At 42.8% G+C, this 16,742-nt stretch overlaps 1 protein-coding gene across 3 annotated transcripts in view; it reads right to left on the bottom strand.

Moving 5' to 3' along the window:
- KLHL29 (kelch like family member 29) overlaps positions 1-16,742 on the bottom strand; it is a 403,476-nt gene that overhangs the window by 282,534 nt on the left and 104,200 nt on the right. The window contains exon 1 of one of the 3 annotated variants that reach the window (XM_048938076.1): positions 16,464-16,483. The exons of the other annotated variants lie outside the window; for them this stretch is intronic. The gene's annotated coding sequence lies outside the window, so the exon portion shown is untranslated. Of the gene's footprint in view, positions 1-16,463; positions 16,484-16,742 lie in introns of those variants that run through there. 3 annotated transcript variants of the gene reach the window in all.

A 16,742-nucleotide genomic window follows, 5' to 3' on the forward strand; every position in this document is an offset into this window, starting at 1 on the left:
AACAAGACTTCTACAAAGACTCATTCTCTTCTTCAAAATCTGCCTCAAAATGGTCCAGCAACAGGATTTGGGGACGAAAGTAAAAGAAAATTGCAAGCACATGCCATAATCCAGGGAATGTTTTGTTAACTCTTACGTGCTCATGTTCTCTTCTCCTGGCCAAACTAGCATAGGCTAGAAGAACAGACACATGCTGTTGGTCTTCCTTTCTTCCTTTCTTTTAGTCAACAAACAGAAGAAAGGTATCCTGGCTGGTTCTGAGACAAGTACTAACTGGATCCATGCTACTTGCTGGAACAGCCCAGACAATGGTAATCCCAAAGCTACACATCTGTTGGGAAAAATGAGTGCTATGAGCAGACACCATGCCCAGAAGCATAACGTTGCTTGGGAGGTTATAGGACAGTGCTTAAGCTATGTCCTCACAATTCATTTTACTGTATAAATGTAGCCCCTCAGAAAAAGACATGGCTCTGGTGTACTTCCTAATGGAAATCATCCAAAATTAAGAACATTTTACTGGCTACTACTGTAGACAGTAACCTAGAACTAGAAAATTAATATAACAGGAACAGCTGAGACTGGCTGTACTACTCTCCAACACGTAGGGCTGATTCAGTTGCCTATATACGGGCATCTAACATTTGAGAAGAGAGGAGCCATGATATGTAAGCCATCTTCAGGGCACTGCCAAATAGGAGGGTAGACCTACAAAAGTGACCATAATCATCTGGCACAGCAAGGTGTAGGAACAGTGAGAGACCTTGAGGCATCTTAAATGGCACTGCATGCCTACACTGAGCCAACTAATTGGGACCTTACAACTCAGATTCAGAAACTGTATTCATGAATTTCAAAAAACCTCACGCTTATAATACTTATTGGGTTTCATTTTCCATGACTATGTGGGCTACAAACCAGTAATCCCAGCTCTCACCAATACATTTTGAGTACTGAGTCACAGGCACGCAGAGGAATGAACAACAGTGACAACAAGTACACCAAATATTGAGACTCAGTTAAGAATCCTGAGCTGGGGTTACCTCCAACGCATCCTGCTTAAGTGCACTGACTTAAGTTTAGCATTGCTCTATTCCCCTTTAATCTGTTTTCTGCAGATTGCCTTTTGAGCAACTGCCACAGGCTACCAGCAGGCCCAGCAGCCCACACTGCAACTATCTATGGTTAGTGATTTTTTCACACATTCCCTGCAGAAGCAAACATGATGGAAACCCATAATATGATTAACGTGTTATGCACTGGGTAAGTAATATTTATAAGCTTCTTGACCTCGCCTTAAAGGTAGTGTGCATCTACATTCAGAAAACATGGGTCTACTTCTCTGTTTCTGCATTTTTTAAGTCAAAACAATGTATGTGATCTAGTCGATAATGAGGGAGGAGTGAGAGGACAGAGGAGGAAAGAGGGCAGGTTGCAAAGTCAAGATAGAAGCTGCAGGACCCTGTGGAACTGCAGAGAAAAGATGATGCAGAACTGCACCTTGAAGGGCTTAGGGAGCAGCATGTCTCACCAGGATGTGATTCTGAAAGTGAGTTTCTGACAGAAAGGCTATGGCTTCTCCAGTAAAACACACACTAAATGCATCGCTCCCAAATTATAGTATTTGCTTCCCAGCTGGATAAAAAGACCCTTTTTTTTCTTTCTTTTTTTTTTTGCTACACTCCTGCCTAGAGATACATCTCCCTCCCCTTGTGCTTTCTTTTTAATGCAAACATTAGTTAAAATTATTGCAGTACAGACGAACAACTATTAATTAAAAGTGAGGAAAATTTATTGCATCAGACAGCACTGTTGTAACAGATCAAATATCGAGAAGGTTATGGAGCACAATGTGCTGTAATTAGCTGCTTAATGCCTCTTAGATCACAGCCCTCTGTGTTTCATAGGCATCATGGTGTTTTTGCACCCCGTCACAATCTGGTGGCTTGCCTGCATTTCAGCTATACCTATATCATAACACCATGGTTTGTAAAAGCACAGTCTCACAAAGAAGCTGTAAGAAAACACACCCCAGCTGATAAGGAAGCTGTTTTTTTTTCCCCCTTGTGCTCTTACATTTTGAGTTAGAAGGCATTAGCGGTGGGACTGATAGTTTCATTACCTTGGGTTTCTTAGCAGCGTTATCCACCCAGTACTGCTGAGAGCTAAGAAAGATTTGCTTTTAGCTCAAGTGACAGATGCTCCCAGTCCAAAAGCATGGGGCTCTGGAGTTGTAGCCCTACTGTTGTTGTGAATTTGCAAATAGCTCTGTGCGCAGGTAATGAGACCATGGATGTCACAGGTTGGTGAGATTCTTTATTATGTTGTTTCTGTAAAGGTACTGCAACATCTATCAAGTGGTTTTAAGCAGCTCCAGTGCCTGCAAATGTACAGGGCTGCTGGCACATGAAAACAGTCCTCTATTAGCAAAGGGCAGAAAGCACCTCACCATAAGGAAAGCTGCACTGCTCATTGAGATGTGTACAGAAGGAAAACTTGTTAATAATCCTCAAACTCCAAAGAACGTGCTGGACTAAACAAAAATAGCAAAAATAGCCAAATTAGGCATTTATTAATCAACCAAACAGGAATTCAAATGATGCAAGATTTCTGATTACATCTCATGTACAGAAGTAATAAGCCATCTGGAAAAAGTCAGTTTCTAAGATTAATAAAATTATCAATTCAGGTCATTAGCAGCAGTTATTTCTTTTAGATAGATATTAGCAACTGAACTGAGACCAAACTCATTACCCAAATGGTTGCTATCAGCCATGAAATGGCAACAGCCTATTGTTGATTCAATTCCGATTTGGGGCTAATGACTTGGGGGTAAAGAGTTATCAATCTCTCGATGAGTTCATTGAGCCATTCTTTGATGTTCCCGTATAGGAAAAAAATATCTTCTGTTTCTAACCAAAAAACAGTGGAAGACATTATCTGCAGCTGATTTGTTATCTGCCCTTTTCTCTCTGACTAATGCCAAGTGCCAGGAAACCGGGACCTTTCTCCAGCCTGTGTGCTCACATACTTACTGCAGTTACAACTCTGGAGCTCCTTTTCCAAGTGTAAAAGAATGTCAGCACGTATGCGAGGCAAGGAGTTATTAATTCTTCACAGCTTCAGCTCCGCTATTTTAAAGCTCACACCAGCTTCAAGTTTGGGCATGCTGATGGCAAATGAGAGTTACATTTCTAATTATCTTCTTCCTTACCAAAATAAATAAATTTTACAGATTCAGGGCTGTGTATGCACAAAAAAGATACTGCTATTAAGAGACAGGAAGGCTGTGCTAGAACACCCCTAGGCAAAAGAAACAATTCCGCTCTCATCCCCCTCTCCTCCTTCCAAAGACCTTCCCATTTATAGCCTGTCACTTACAGACACACTTCCAGCATTTAAAAATACTCCCCGTGTTTGTGGAACCATTTTCCAGAACAAAACGCTATCATTCATCAGGAGCAGAGCTGTTTGCAGTGTGAACAATTCGCTTTCGTTAAGTACCATATGGCTGCCCGTAGGAAAATGCCAACATGTTTCAACTCTACAGCTGGGCCACGGTTCCTTTATTCATCGTGCAGATGGTTGTAATTGACACCACTACTAAAACAGGTCTCAAGCACTTCTGTAGGATCATTAGAGTAATTAGTTATTAAATACAGTTACCATTTTTAGAAAGAAGGTTTTAAGGCTTGGCATGTAAAATGCAATATTTTGCTATAATGAAAGAGACAGGCTAAATGTTACGGGGAGGGGTAAAGCTTATGTGATCCTGTTTAGTATTTCATCTGAGAGGCTATGGAAATTGCTAGAGCAAAGCGAAGCACACAAAATTATTTGCTAAGGAAATCAGCTGAATCCAGGAGTATTCTCAAATAACCTCCTAGTGCAACCGCATACTAAAAGTTCTGCAGCCAACTACAAAAAAAGAAAAACAAATTCAAAATCCTGGGGGGAAAAAGTGAAACTCCACTCATAACCAAATTCCGAGGCGAAACGCAACCTTCAATGTGGGATGTCAGCATTTTTGTTAATTGTAGAAAAGATAACTATTGATCCTGCACTCTTGATGCTCTGATGCACATATTTCCAGGGGTAAATCTGAACACGTGGTTTATTTTACTGCAGTTGTAGGGTCAGATTAATTGACGTTGCTGCAGAGGTCCTGCTCAGCACTGTGACTTTTAGGTTAGAAACAGGTCACAACCTGGGCTCTGCTTCAAGACAGGATTGGCTAAAGCAGTTTTACCCATGGACCAGCACAACAAGGTTGGGCTTTGAATAGAATATACTGGTCTTATGGTAAAGCTCAGTGTGAAATGCTCATTTGCCTCCCTTAGAGTCACCAAGTCACATCTGAAAACGAAGAACTTCAGCAAGGAGACATCTGGCCTTAAAAAGCAGAATTATACAATGCTTCAGAACGCTAGTCTTAGAGATTAGAGCAGCCAGAACAAGCATTACATGATAGCAAAACTATCATAGCAAAGAAAACTCAGACTTTTCATTACAAGTTGAGTACTTCATATTCCAGACTCAAAACACTCGTTGCAGACATAAATCTGGTAAGGATTGCCATACGCAAAGCAGCGTTTTCCTTCATGACAGATGAAAATAATCTAGAATTGAGGTAGCCAACAGTAGCTTACAGGAGATACTGAAAAAGAATGGACAAACAGCGGTATAAACTCACACTGGATGGAATACAGTTAGAAGCTCTTTTCTGATTTCTAACCCAGAGGCAGGAATAAAGGGGTGCAGCTCCCCAGTGGCAGTTTTAAGCCAAAGAGTTGGTAAGTTGAGGACACGGCTGTAGGGTCTTGGAGACTTAGATGCTCTTCTTGGGTTGCACATTCCTTTGTATTTCACTACTCAGATCGTATTTGGTTAAAAGACATTATATACAGCTTTAATAATGAATATTAGAAAGCCTCTGTATAGCACAGCAGACATTAACGCCATTTACAAAGAAAAATAGGTGCCATTAAAGTGAAGTTATTTATCTCAGGTGGCTGCCGTTGTGTACTTACAGCTGAATCGGGTTTTACGACTCTTTGGATGAGCTATAGAGCACGGATCCCGAACACCAGGCTCAGGCTGATGGCAATTATCCCAGGAGCAGCAGCACTAACCCTAGGAATCTTGGCCAAATTTCAGCTCTGCTAATAGCATTCTGCCCACCTTCGTTCCCCACAGAGATTCAATTAGCTGCGGTGTTTCTGCGCTGCCGGCCCCATCGAGATGCGTGGGGCAGCCGCGTGCTGCTGCAGGGTCAGCCACACTGCTCCTCAAAGGATGCTCAGAGCTGCCCACCTGGTGCCACCTGTACAATTCACACAAGTTTTGAAGTATTTTCCAGGTGAACTTATGCATTTACTTAGCCAAAATTGCTAATTTCTTGTGTCTTAGTATAAACAGGGCTCTTAATAGCAGATTTTCAGCTCTGCATATTAAACTTGGTTAGCAAGTCTCAATTCCCCAAGCAGAAAATGATGGCAAGATTCTTAACGTAAACATGGATTTCTCACATGCAGGACTGGAACTCCCTAATCCAAGAAATAAGAGTTCTGGGTATTCTACTATTTACTTGGAAGCTATTATGTGTTTTTCAAAGTTTCCAGCAACTTTTTAAACAAATAAATCCTTTGAGCTCGCATCGTTATAATAATAATATTAAACAGAACACAGCTATCGAGGTGGGAGAATTCTAATATCAAAGCCAACATTTATTCCCTGAAATTGGGTTATGGAAATCAATACACCGCTGCTAAGGATGGGGTTATCATGTATTACCAACCGAATTAGGTGTCTGTGCAGCACTGCAGTTATGATGTTGAATGCAGCTCTTTGGAAATAGGAAAAGCGTAGAGAATTAGTAAAGCCAGCACTTGTGCCTCTGCTTTAAAACAGGAAATTAAATCAAAAGGTATTCACAAAGCAAAATATACAGAATACTTGCCTTGTAAATGAGAGACTTAAGAAATGCAATCTATCTTATCCCAAAGAAGTTAACCGGGGAGTTGATCACTGTCTGCCTATACAGACAGCTCTTTAATCTGTTGGAAAACGATTCAACAGCGAGAAGAAACTAAAATTAAAAGCAAGACAAAAATGGTCAAGGAGAATTAAGGACTGGTTGGTTTCATGTGGTAATTAACCGCTGGGAAATAAATATAAGGAAGGTGGGGATTTTTCATCACTCAGAATTTGTAAATCAGAGAAGTTAATGTCCAAAAAGATCTGCTATAGCTCAGACAGAAATTAAGGGTTTGAGGCAGAGATTACCAGGAAAGTACATTAGACTTTCTAATCATTACGAAGTTGATTAGGTTTGTGCTTTGGGATTTGGATCAGGCCCTCAAAAATAGATTGTGAGGTGTTTTTTTGTTACTGGGTTGACTGTTTTGGGGGTTGTTTTTGTGTGTGTGTTTGTCTTTGTTATTCCTATTGGGAAGTTAATGCAGAAACCCGCAAAACTGCAGGAACAAGACTCACCAGCAGTGACCTCTGAGCCCGACATTCCCAGGCTTTAAATCCTCAAAAGTTCACAAGAACTTCAACATCTCTGAGCTCTTTTAAACATACTTCTACCCTATTAGACAAAAGTAGCAAGGTGTGCTCACCTTTGCATCTTCAGGTTGTTGGGATATAATTGACAATTAGACCAGCTGCTGCTGGTTCCCGCAGAACAGTGCTCAAAGCAGGGAGGAGATTAGAAGGGGAAGGAAAAAGTCATGGCTTAAGCAAGAAAGGTAATACAGGAAATAATAGGGAAGGAGCCCACGTTTAGACTCTGGTTACCTGAAGATCAAGGCCTAGCAATCTGATGTTAATTTCGGTTCTGAGGTATAATTGACTTCCAGGAGATGCAGCCCCCTGACTGATGGATGGAGCGAACACGGTTTGCCACCAGCAGGGAAATGAAAGAGTTAACACAAAAAAGGCAACTTAAAAAAAAAAAGAGAGTACTATTATGGCCCCTTTATAATGTCAGAAGGAAGTTGTTAGGCTGTCATTCCACAGATGTTCATCCACACATATACAAGAACACAAACAAATCTCAGGGGATCCCTAACTTCATGTGTGGCATACATAAACGTTAAAATTCTTCAATCATCACACATTTCCCCTTCCTCCCGCTGCGATAACAACACAGGGAATAAAAGCACGCCGCTTCCAAAAAGAGGATTAATCAAGCACAGGAAAGAAACATCGCCTAACCTAAGATAAAGCCTATGGCAAAAGCCCTGCCACCCTGGAAATGAAGAGGAAAAGCTATGCTGGAACTACAGAGAAAAAATATCGTAGATCATTGAGTACGGCAATTATTTTTAAATACTACAGGTCTGCAGATTCACATCTGTTCTGCTGGATTTTTCTTTGTCTTTAAAAGAAGAGAGCAGCAACAATCTTACCATATAATTATCCTCCTTGCCTTCAACAAATGTTGATTTTTTTCTTTTTAAATTGCAGGTAAAAAGACAAAGCTCAGCCATTTGGGCAAAACAGCTCAGAATTAATTTCCTATTTTAACACACTAGCAAACAGTAACAAGCTTCTCTGCAAAACTTTCCACAGACTAACACCTCTTCGTCCTTACTGCAGGATCTCAGAAAGAAAATACTTCTGATTGTGTTGAGGACACAAGAGGCAGAACTATGGAGAATTTCTCATCTGAAAAACTGTGGGAGCAGATTTTGTATTACATATATAAGCTGTATCTCCAAATTCACCCATTTCATGAAGCAGTGTGGATGCTCGTGAGCGCTGATGGGTTGCTGGATGATCTTAGTGGTCTTTTCCAACCTTAATAAGAACCCTATGAGAGCAGACTGTCCTCAAATGACTTTGGATGTCCCGTAGCTATTTCTAGATAGCAGAAGATGCTCGCTTCAGTGAAAGGAAGGCTGCAGCTGGAAGAATTTCCCTGTAGCAAGGTTCAGAGCAAACACTATGAAAACATTTGGCTGGAAAATGAGAAATGCAATTTGGTGAAGACAAATTTCCACTGCCTGGGATCAAAAACTGCCCGAATCTCAAATCTGGTTCACGTACTCCTGCGTGTTGCTCTGACTCATTCTGAGCTGGGACAAATGCTGTCCTTGTAAGTTTATTTCAAATCCTGGAGCAGCTGAGGCTGGACAAAAAACTGGGTTTAGAAAGAATATTGGTGGCTGACCAAAATAAAACTGAATATAAGAAACAGAACCGAAGATGAAATATAAAACAACAATGAAAAAAAAAAAAAGGTTTCATTTTTATGAGAGAATGTTCAGTTTGGGGTTGGTTGCATTAAAACCAGAGATGCTCTGCAATAACTCCCTCCTCTTCACAGACACCCAGCAGTGAGAAAGAGCCTGCAGCCCCTATAAATGCTGACAAACTACACCCCATAGAAAGCAAAGGTCGGCAGAGGTTGGCTGGTGCTGCATGGCTCTGCTGGGGGGTGTGAGCCCTCCCCTCCCATCCAGCCCAGGGCAAGCACCACAGGCTGGTTTGGATGAATAGCACCCACAGCGCCTTTTTGTCAGTGATTTTACTCAACCCAGTGCTATCGGCTGTATCCTCACCCATTTCTTGAGGCGTGCTCTACGGCAGGGAAGTCAAATTTGTAACCTGCCTGCCTGCAGCAAGAGCTCTGCACACCGCGGCAGCAGGTAGGAAAGCTGAGCATCGCACCGAACCGAAACCTCAAACAAAAGCTAGAAAGGCCTGAAGAAACGTGGATGTGGGGTGGCAATATTGTGTCATTTTAGTCCAAGGGGAAGTAATAATCTTGCAGGCAGAGATGCTTGGCGTCATCAGGACTGGGGGAATTTTCCCGGGTACAGAGGAGCAAATCCTTTCATAGTGGCTCATGGTGTTGAGCAACAACAGTGTCTCTTTTCATGACTTGTGACTGGGGAAAAAAAAAAGACCTACTGGTCCATGTCAGGCCTCTGAAATCAGTGAAAAGGAATGCAAAGCCACCTGAAAAAGGGGATTAGAAGCTGCAGCACCTCTTTATTACCTAAAGCTTTTTGGAAGTCAGAATTGTAACTAATTAATGACTGCAAACAACTTTCCCTTTAATAAGAACGAGGAGCTAAAAAATAATGCTTAGAGATCTAAATTTTCACTTTAGGAAGGCCATTACTGAAAGTCAGCACAGCACAGACTGGAGGAAAACCTTCGCATGCTCTAATGGCTTGATGAGTCCTTTAACAAATGACCGAGTCTACCGTTCACTAGGAATTAAATCTTCCTCTTAATGTTTGCCTGCACCTGAAGCCGTGGAGATGAAATGGTGAGAAATGAAAAAGAAAAAAAAAAAGTAAAAAAAGACAGAAAAAAGAAAAGCCTGGGAAACATGAGTAAGAGAAAAATGACTGGAGAGGTTGCTGCTTTTAATTCCCTGCGATGTATTTATAGATGCTAAGGGTCACTGGTAGTCTCGCTAGTAAACAGCAGCAGCTGGCTGAAATTGTACCTCTAGAATTTCATTCATTTTATTGCTGACAAATAAACTCAGTGAATCAATGCCTGTACAGAAATATTAAAAATAATAATAATAATTCTGTTAAAAAAAAAATAAAAATGATCCATCTCTCAGAAACCGCAAAGGAAAAATGGAATTAGGAGCAGAGCTGACCCCATCTATGTCACCTGCACTTGGCTCCCCCAGGCTGTATCTGAAGACTGTCTGTGGTTTGTCTAAAGCAGTCACAAAAATGTATGATTTTGCACTTTCTTTTGCACATATTTTGTATGAGAATTAAACCACCCATGCTGCTGAGCATTACCTCCTTGCTTAGTCACCGGAATCTCCTTACAATCTGCACTTCTGACCTCCCCGTCTCACTTGAGCCCAAATTAGCAGCACGCCGTTATCTGATCGCTAATCTCACGTTTCATTACTTAATAGGTTTGTGTTCAGTGCTCACAGTGACACAGCCCCTTCTGGAGGCCTCCGTTCAACCTCTGGCGAGTGCAAAACCCCTGCACCACACACCTGAGGCATTAATACACAGGTGAACCACGAGGATCAATGCTGCTGTCATCGCATCCCATGGCTAAATCATGTAAAGATGGCTTAATAAATAAGGGATGCCTTCCTCTGGCATTGATGCTCCTGGGATTTTCTAAAGTGATATGCAGCTTAATGTGCTTTTTCAGATGTAGGAGAAAAAAACACCTCTACAATTTTCTTGGTAGAGCTCATCTTTCGTATGAGCGTGCACTTAAGACACATGTAACTAAAAAAATTAATTAAAGTAGTTATTTATTCGTCTTGAATTGATGAGAAGGCAAAGAAGGGTACAGGTGGCTGTATCCCTACGTGGGTACCCTTGGTGTGTGTCCAACACAGCCCAGGGAAATACAATCCAGGCGCTTGGCATCACCTAATGCCATCACAGACTTTCCTCTGGAAGCAGCCTCCTTGCACCGAATCTCAGCACCTATCCACAAGGTGCAGAGGCACAGCAGCACATCAGAACAGGTGCCCCAGCAGCTCTGGCCTCTGCGTCGCAGCAGCCACACACTGATTTTTAATTGTATACAAGTTAGCCTCTTGAAAAGCCTGGCATCATTTTCTAAGCTCCTAATTATTTTTAGGGTCTGGACTTTTTTTCTTGTTTTGCTTTCAACCTGCCCTTCCCAGAGTTATACCTTGAAATGTAACCTCAATTTCTGCCTGCCCAGGGAAGCAGGCACAAATAAATCATTGTTACACGTGCATAACCAGAGCTGTGCAGGGCAGACCTGTTGGCTTTGCACAACCCAATCACCCCTCCTTCCTCATTCCCACACAGTAAGAGCCCTGCAAAATCATGCCCCGGGCACGTGCAAATAGCAGAGGGCTTACAGGCTGTGCAGCTGTGTTGCAGCCAAAAGGTGACTGTTCCCTACTGCAGCACAACCTAACGGGCACAGAATCAGCGTCAAAGCGCAGATTATTCCCACACTCACAGGATTTGAGGCCACTAGACCTTGCTGGTATTGCTAAGCCATTCCTGAGCTGGCCTGAGGTCAGGGGCTGCATCATCCTCAGCTATCCTGGCAGTCACTGGCACGGAGCAAGGTCCAGCTGTGCACAGCTGTGTGCTTCCCAAGGCATCTTCAGCCCTAAAACTCCTCCTTAGGAAATAAGTACTGACACAGAGCAAGCGAGGAGCAATCCTTACTTGGCCCATCTACTGTGCTAGCTACTTTTTGACAACATGCCCCTGAAGTACCTACGTTAATAGAATTACCAGTCCTGCCTTCCTCCTGTCCTGCAGGAGAAGCCCCTGCTCAGAATGAGCACTGCAGGGCAGGAGGCTGCTTGCAGGCAATGCTGAATGCATGTTTTTAGTCACAGTGATCTGCTGAAGGCACAAACGCGCTGCACAGTGACTCAAATACACTTTATGGTATATGAGTGCCTGTGCTGGGGGTTCACTGCTGGTGCTCCCCCCATGAGGTGCTGAGCTTGATGACTTTATTTTATATTTATAGCTTGAATGAGGCACCAAAAAAAAAAAAAAAAGAAAATCTGGGATCCTGCTTATATATTCTCTCCCTGTGATGCAAGACAAAACCAGAGTTAGCACGTATCATGTTATGGTTTAAAATATAGCTGACTTAGCACAATGATTTCTCTGATAGCAATGGTCCTGTATAAGACAATGTATCACTTTGCAGAAAAAAAAAAAAAAAAAGTATTTTCCATTTTGTAATTGTATTATATTTGCAGTTCTTCCATATGCAGATTAATTATCATTTTTAACAAGTTAAAGCATGTGCTGGAAGCTCTCTGGTCTGAGCTTTCCCTCTGGAGAAACAGCAATCCCAGTCTCCAGTATGCTTTTCTTGGCTGTGCCTGAAAGGCTGTAATTCAGCCCTACTTTTCTTGACCTTTCTGCTTCTTTAACACTTCTGATATTTTCCTCTCCCTTGCCTTGCTTCCTTCCACTCTGCTCTTACAACATCCCTTTGGAGAGAGAAGATGAATTTGGGAGGAGGACAAAAGGGGACCAAGCACAGGTACCAGAGAGTGACCACAGCTCAAGAGTGGGCTTACGGACTTCCAAGTTACTACAGAGGGGACATAGGTAGCCACATAGATGGGGCATGTGATGGCTCATGCATATGCAACTCCTGCTCAGTGAACAAAGCACACAGGTGTGTGCTTCAGCTTATGGTAAGGAGGACTTGAGCTCAAGGACTCTCATTTTTTATTCCCTGCTGTGCCCTAACGTGTGCCCAAGGCAGGCATGGTGAGTGCTGACTTCTTGTGCTTGAAAGGGAGAAGGACAGAAGTACCGATGGCCACTTGTGGGGTGCTGCAAAGCTACCAGACTACATGGGATACACAGCCGGAAGACTACTGTTGGAAGATGACATTAATGGGAAGGCAACAAAGTCCAGAGTAGAGAAAATAAATGAGAAAAAATTAGGAGAAGGCAGGAGGGAGTTGAGCACGAAATTCAGCTGAGCAAAGCCCTCTCTGAAGTGGCTGGTGAGGTGAAGAGGACAGCGAATCCTCAAGAGGTTAACAGAGATGGCTCACGGGGTTGGACTGAGGAAGTCGATTTGTTAATAGAAGTAGCTACCAAGACCTTGAAAAGCAGGAAAACAGCGAGGGAATCTCTGATTTCTGCCTCATGGCTTCAGCTATAGGGCAGTAGGAAAGGAAAATGGATACCAGGGGGATCAGGATATCAGGGGAAAGTTCTTTACAGAGAGTGGTGAGGTGCTGGCACAGGCTGCCCAGAGAGGCTGTGGGAGCCCCATCCCTGGAGGTGTTCAAGGCCAGGTTGGATGGGGCCTTGGGCAGCCTGGTCTGGTATTAAATGGGGAGGTTGGCGGCCCTGCATGCAGCAGGGAGTTGGAGCTTGATACTTGAGGTCCCTTCAAACATAAGCCATTTTATGATGAAAAGGTGGTAAATCCAGGATGATTGCAAAGGGGAAGTCAGGTGAACTAGAAAGGAGAAGAACAGTAGGAGATGCAAGTGATGTTTATTACCAGACTATGCAGGAAAGAACTCCGTAGCACAGAATACAATCGCGATCAGAGAACAACTCTGGAAAGGAAGGTCTGAAAAATAACAGTGCTAAACAGTCAGGTTTGAGAAGCAGCCATTCTTGAAACAGACAACTTACTTGGCTTGAAGGTCAGGTCAAGGCCAAAGAGTAAAACCAGAATACAAGAGGGGAGAAATGGCACTCTGGAAACCAACAGAAAGCTGTGAGGGAAATTGATGCCCATCGGCAAAGTTATACAACAAAACTGAGAGAGAAGAGGAACCAAATGTGGTGCTGAGAAGGAGGAGAAAGGGGATGCAGAGAGAAAGGAGCAGAATGAGCTGCTGAACAGAAAAAGACCATGAGAGAGACAGATGCTCGCCGACATCTGCATGCAGCACAAACCTCAGCCTGTGCCAGAGAAATATTTCATTGTTCCGGAAGAGAGAATTTATTCTGGTACCTGGTATTATTTTCCTTCCCTTCTGAATAAAGAACAGAAGCACTTTTAAATAGGGTTTAAATGCAGTTATATAAAGATTAACGCTTTTACTACTAACTGGCCTTAAGCCAATGGAAAAACTACCAAAAAAAGTGAGATTATCTGATATTTGATAAGGATGTCAGAGATTGCCAAGTTATTAAAATGACTTTATGTCATTAAGTAATGATCCTTTCCAACTCAATGAAGAGCTGACACTAGATGAGGGCACTAATTAGCACTGCCTTCTCTGAAGTTACCTTAGGGAACTGGCTGTGGGTACACATACTGACCATGCTGCAGGTGCCCATACAAACCCAGCCAGGCTCCCACTTTTAGTAACTGCCCACCTGCAGCATCCATGCATTGTCCCAGAACTCAAAAGAAGAGAGCAGAACCCAAAGCAAATTGCTATGGCAGCAAATTCTGACTGCAAGTCTATGGGAGCAGGAGCGAAAATCCATCTTTCCTAGCTTCTGGGAAAATAAAAAAAGCTAAATATAGCAAAGGAAAAGAAAAAAAAACGAGGATGTGCATATGAGAATAGTGCAGAAAAATCTTGCCATAGAAACTTTTTTTCTTAGCAAGAATTTTTTTTTTTCCTTAATAATATATGTGATTTAGATGAAAAGGCCCTGGATATCCCTCTTCATCTGCTCAGCAAGCCCCAGCCTCTCCATACATACGCTCACCAAAAAGGAGAAGCGCGAAGTGCTTTGCCCACAGGGAGCAGGGCTAAAGCTCCAAGTCAGAACCCCTGGCTCCTGCATTGTGTTTCCCTGTCACACTGCTCTGCTCTGCTAGCAGCTGAGTATAATGCACTAAAATCCTAATCTCTAAAGCACTGTGTGCCAGTGCTTCGGAGATCAGCGTTTCAGTCGATTTTACTTTGCTGCTGCCACTGCACACAAGAGAGTGGCACAGCAGGGGAAAAGCAGCACAATATGCAGAGCTGGAGAGCCACGCTCAGCTAGGGAGGGTGGGGGGCAAGAGCATGGTAATGCAATATAAAAGGGAGAAAAAAGGATAAAAAAGGAAAAAAAGGGAAAAAGGACTGTCGTGCATGAATAGGAACATTGGGCCCTCTCCTTCCCAGAAACCCAAACAGCAGGATGTCTCCAGCCACAATAAATCCACTGTTTCCTGAGTGAGGATTTGAGTGACTTGCAAAATTCTCTATCTTTCCTTCAAAAGGGAAAGATAAGGAAATCTCCACGCAACCCTGCTGTGCATCTGAGTATCTGTGAATATTTTAAGATGAATTCCCTCCTGCCTCTACCATGTGCTTTAAAATTAAAACAAAATGATACTGCAGAGGCTGGAAGAGCTGCAATCCGACCTCTTACTATTTGAGTGCGTGCTACACCGGCCCCTGGAACAGATCTGACACAGCGCACAGAGGCATGAGCACTCATCTGACTGAGGAGAGCACTTGCAACTTCAAAGCATGATGATCACAGACAAACAAAAAAACTTCTCCCCCTAAAAAGAACTAAATGCTAAACCCAAACACTAACAGGATCAAAAATAACTGGGCGGTAATTTTCATAGCACAGAGTTCACTGAATGTCAACTATTGCTAACCGGCCGCAGCAAAGCTACATCACCAAGTCAGAAGAGCAGTATGATTTAAGGAAGCACTCTGACCCAACTACTTTGACAACATCTTAGTATGTTTGCTAAACTGGTCAACAAAATCTACTTCACGGTACCTGTGTCAGGCTCGAGCACCGTTACATAGGATTAGTGTTATATACTGATAATGCTCTTTGGAGTGAAAGCTGATTGAACTTTCCCCTTTAAGAGTGTTTAGACTCAAGTCTAGTGGTCTGCTGACCCACACATTGGGTTGGCTCACGCTTCTCCCATTACAGACACTCAGAGAGCATCTTGGTCTCCTGAGGCTCCTCTGTAAATTCCTCCTCATCTTCACTCACCTGTCATGTTGGGAGGGAGATGCTTACTCACCATCCTCACCCCAGAAGCCATTGATCTGGAAGTCACTGTGTACATTCTGTATTTTATCTGATGTCCCTTCTGAGTAACACTGTAGAAGGTGAGGCTCACATTACCTTTTATATTTGGGTGTTTTGACAGAAGTGCTCTTGCAGATTTAGTGGCTGTGGTTTAATACATTATTGCTCTGCCCTTCTACAAAGGTTACTACGCTCAGATCAACGGCTGCTGAATGGGACATGTCCCTGCCTTTATGGCTACAACATCTGAAAAACATTGCAGCAAGATGCATAAGAACCCATTTACCATTTGGGAGCTAAAATTTTCTGGGAGAAATTCTGTCTATAGAGCTCCTACCTCTCCTCAACCTCTGTACGTTGTTCCCATCCTTGCACATCATCATGCTGTCCCTTGGGTTGAGCTGCCAAAACCACCGGTGGGGTCATCCTGGAAAGCAGTGAACTGAGCCAGGTAGAAAAACCCTCCTCCACCTTCGCTGTATTGAAGGATTATTTTTAGCCCAGAACACTTGATAATCTGGTTCATGGCATGTCCCTCAAACTACAGCATCAGCACAACTGAAAAGGCAGTCTGCTTTGGCGGCAGGGAGAAGGAATACAACAGGAAAAAAAAAAAAAAGTGGATGTATTTAAGCATTGCTGCTGCCAGTGCTTTTGGATTGCAAAACTGTGGTTTGAGTAGTGCCTATGAACAGCTAAATAATCCACAATCACCGTCAAATAATACTCTAAATAATCCCATCCAGATTTCAGAAGTTTCCTTGCTGCACTGCATGGTTTTGAGATCACAGACAGCAAGAGCAAAACAAGATGACATTATAGGGAAAGAATTAGCCAGAAATCCAACACTGAAGGACACAGATTTACATTTGAAGGATTCTCACACATGGTATAAATGTCAGACCCTCCTCGCCCCCCCAAAACCACTGCAAAACAAAACAGAACACAAAAACTGAAAGAAGAAACGAAGTTAAAAGTAGAAACAGACCAAACCAAAAGTAAATAAAAATGTTTTACCTGACTCCCTTGGGCACTGAACGGCAAGCCTCATAGTAATGAGAGTGAGAAATGAAATTTTAAAATGAACGCAAGTGGGAGAAACTGCAGAGAAAATTGAGACAGAGTTTGAGTGTTATTTATCCCAGACAAAGTGCACACGCTCGGCTGTGAGCAACACACAGCATGGCAATGGCACCAGGATGGAGCTCTGACACAACTAATCTTCCTTCGCTATTCCCTTCTGTGCTTTTGAGGAGGAAAGGGAAGAGAAAGCAATTTAGCGTAGTGATGCAACTT

The sequence above is a fragment of the Lagopus muta genome, chromosome 2 (assembly GCF_023343835.1).
Source record: "Lagopus muta isolate bLagMut1 chromosome 2, bLagMut1 primary, whole genome shotgun sequence".
NCBI classification, from domain to species: Eukaryota; Metazoa; Chordata; class Aves; order Galliformes; family Phasianidae; genus Lagopus; species Lagopus muta.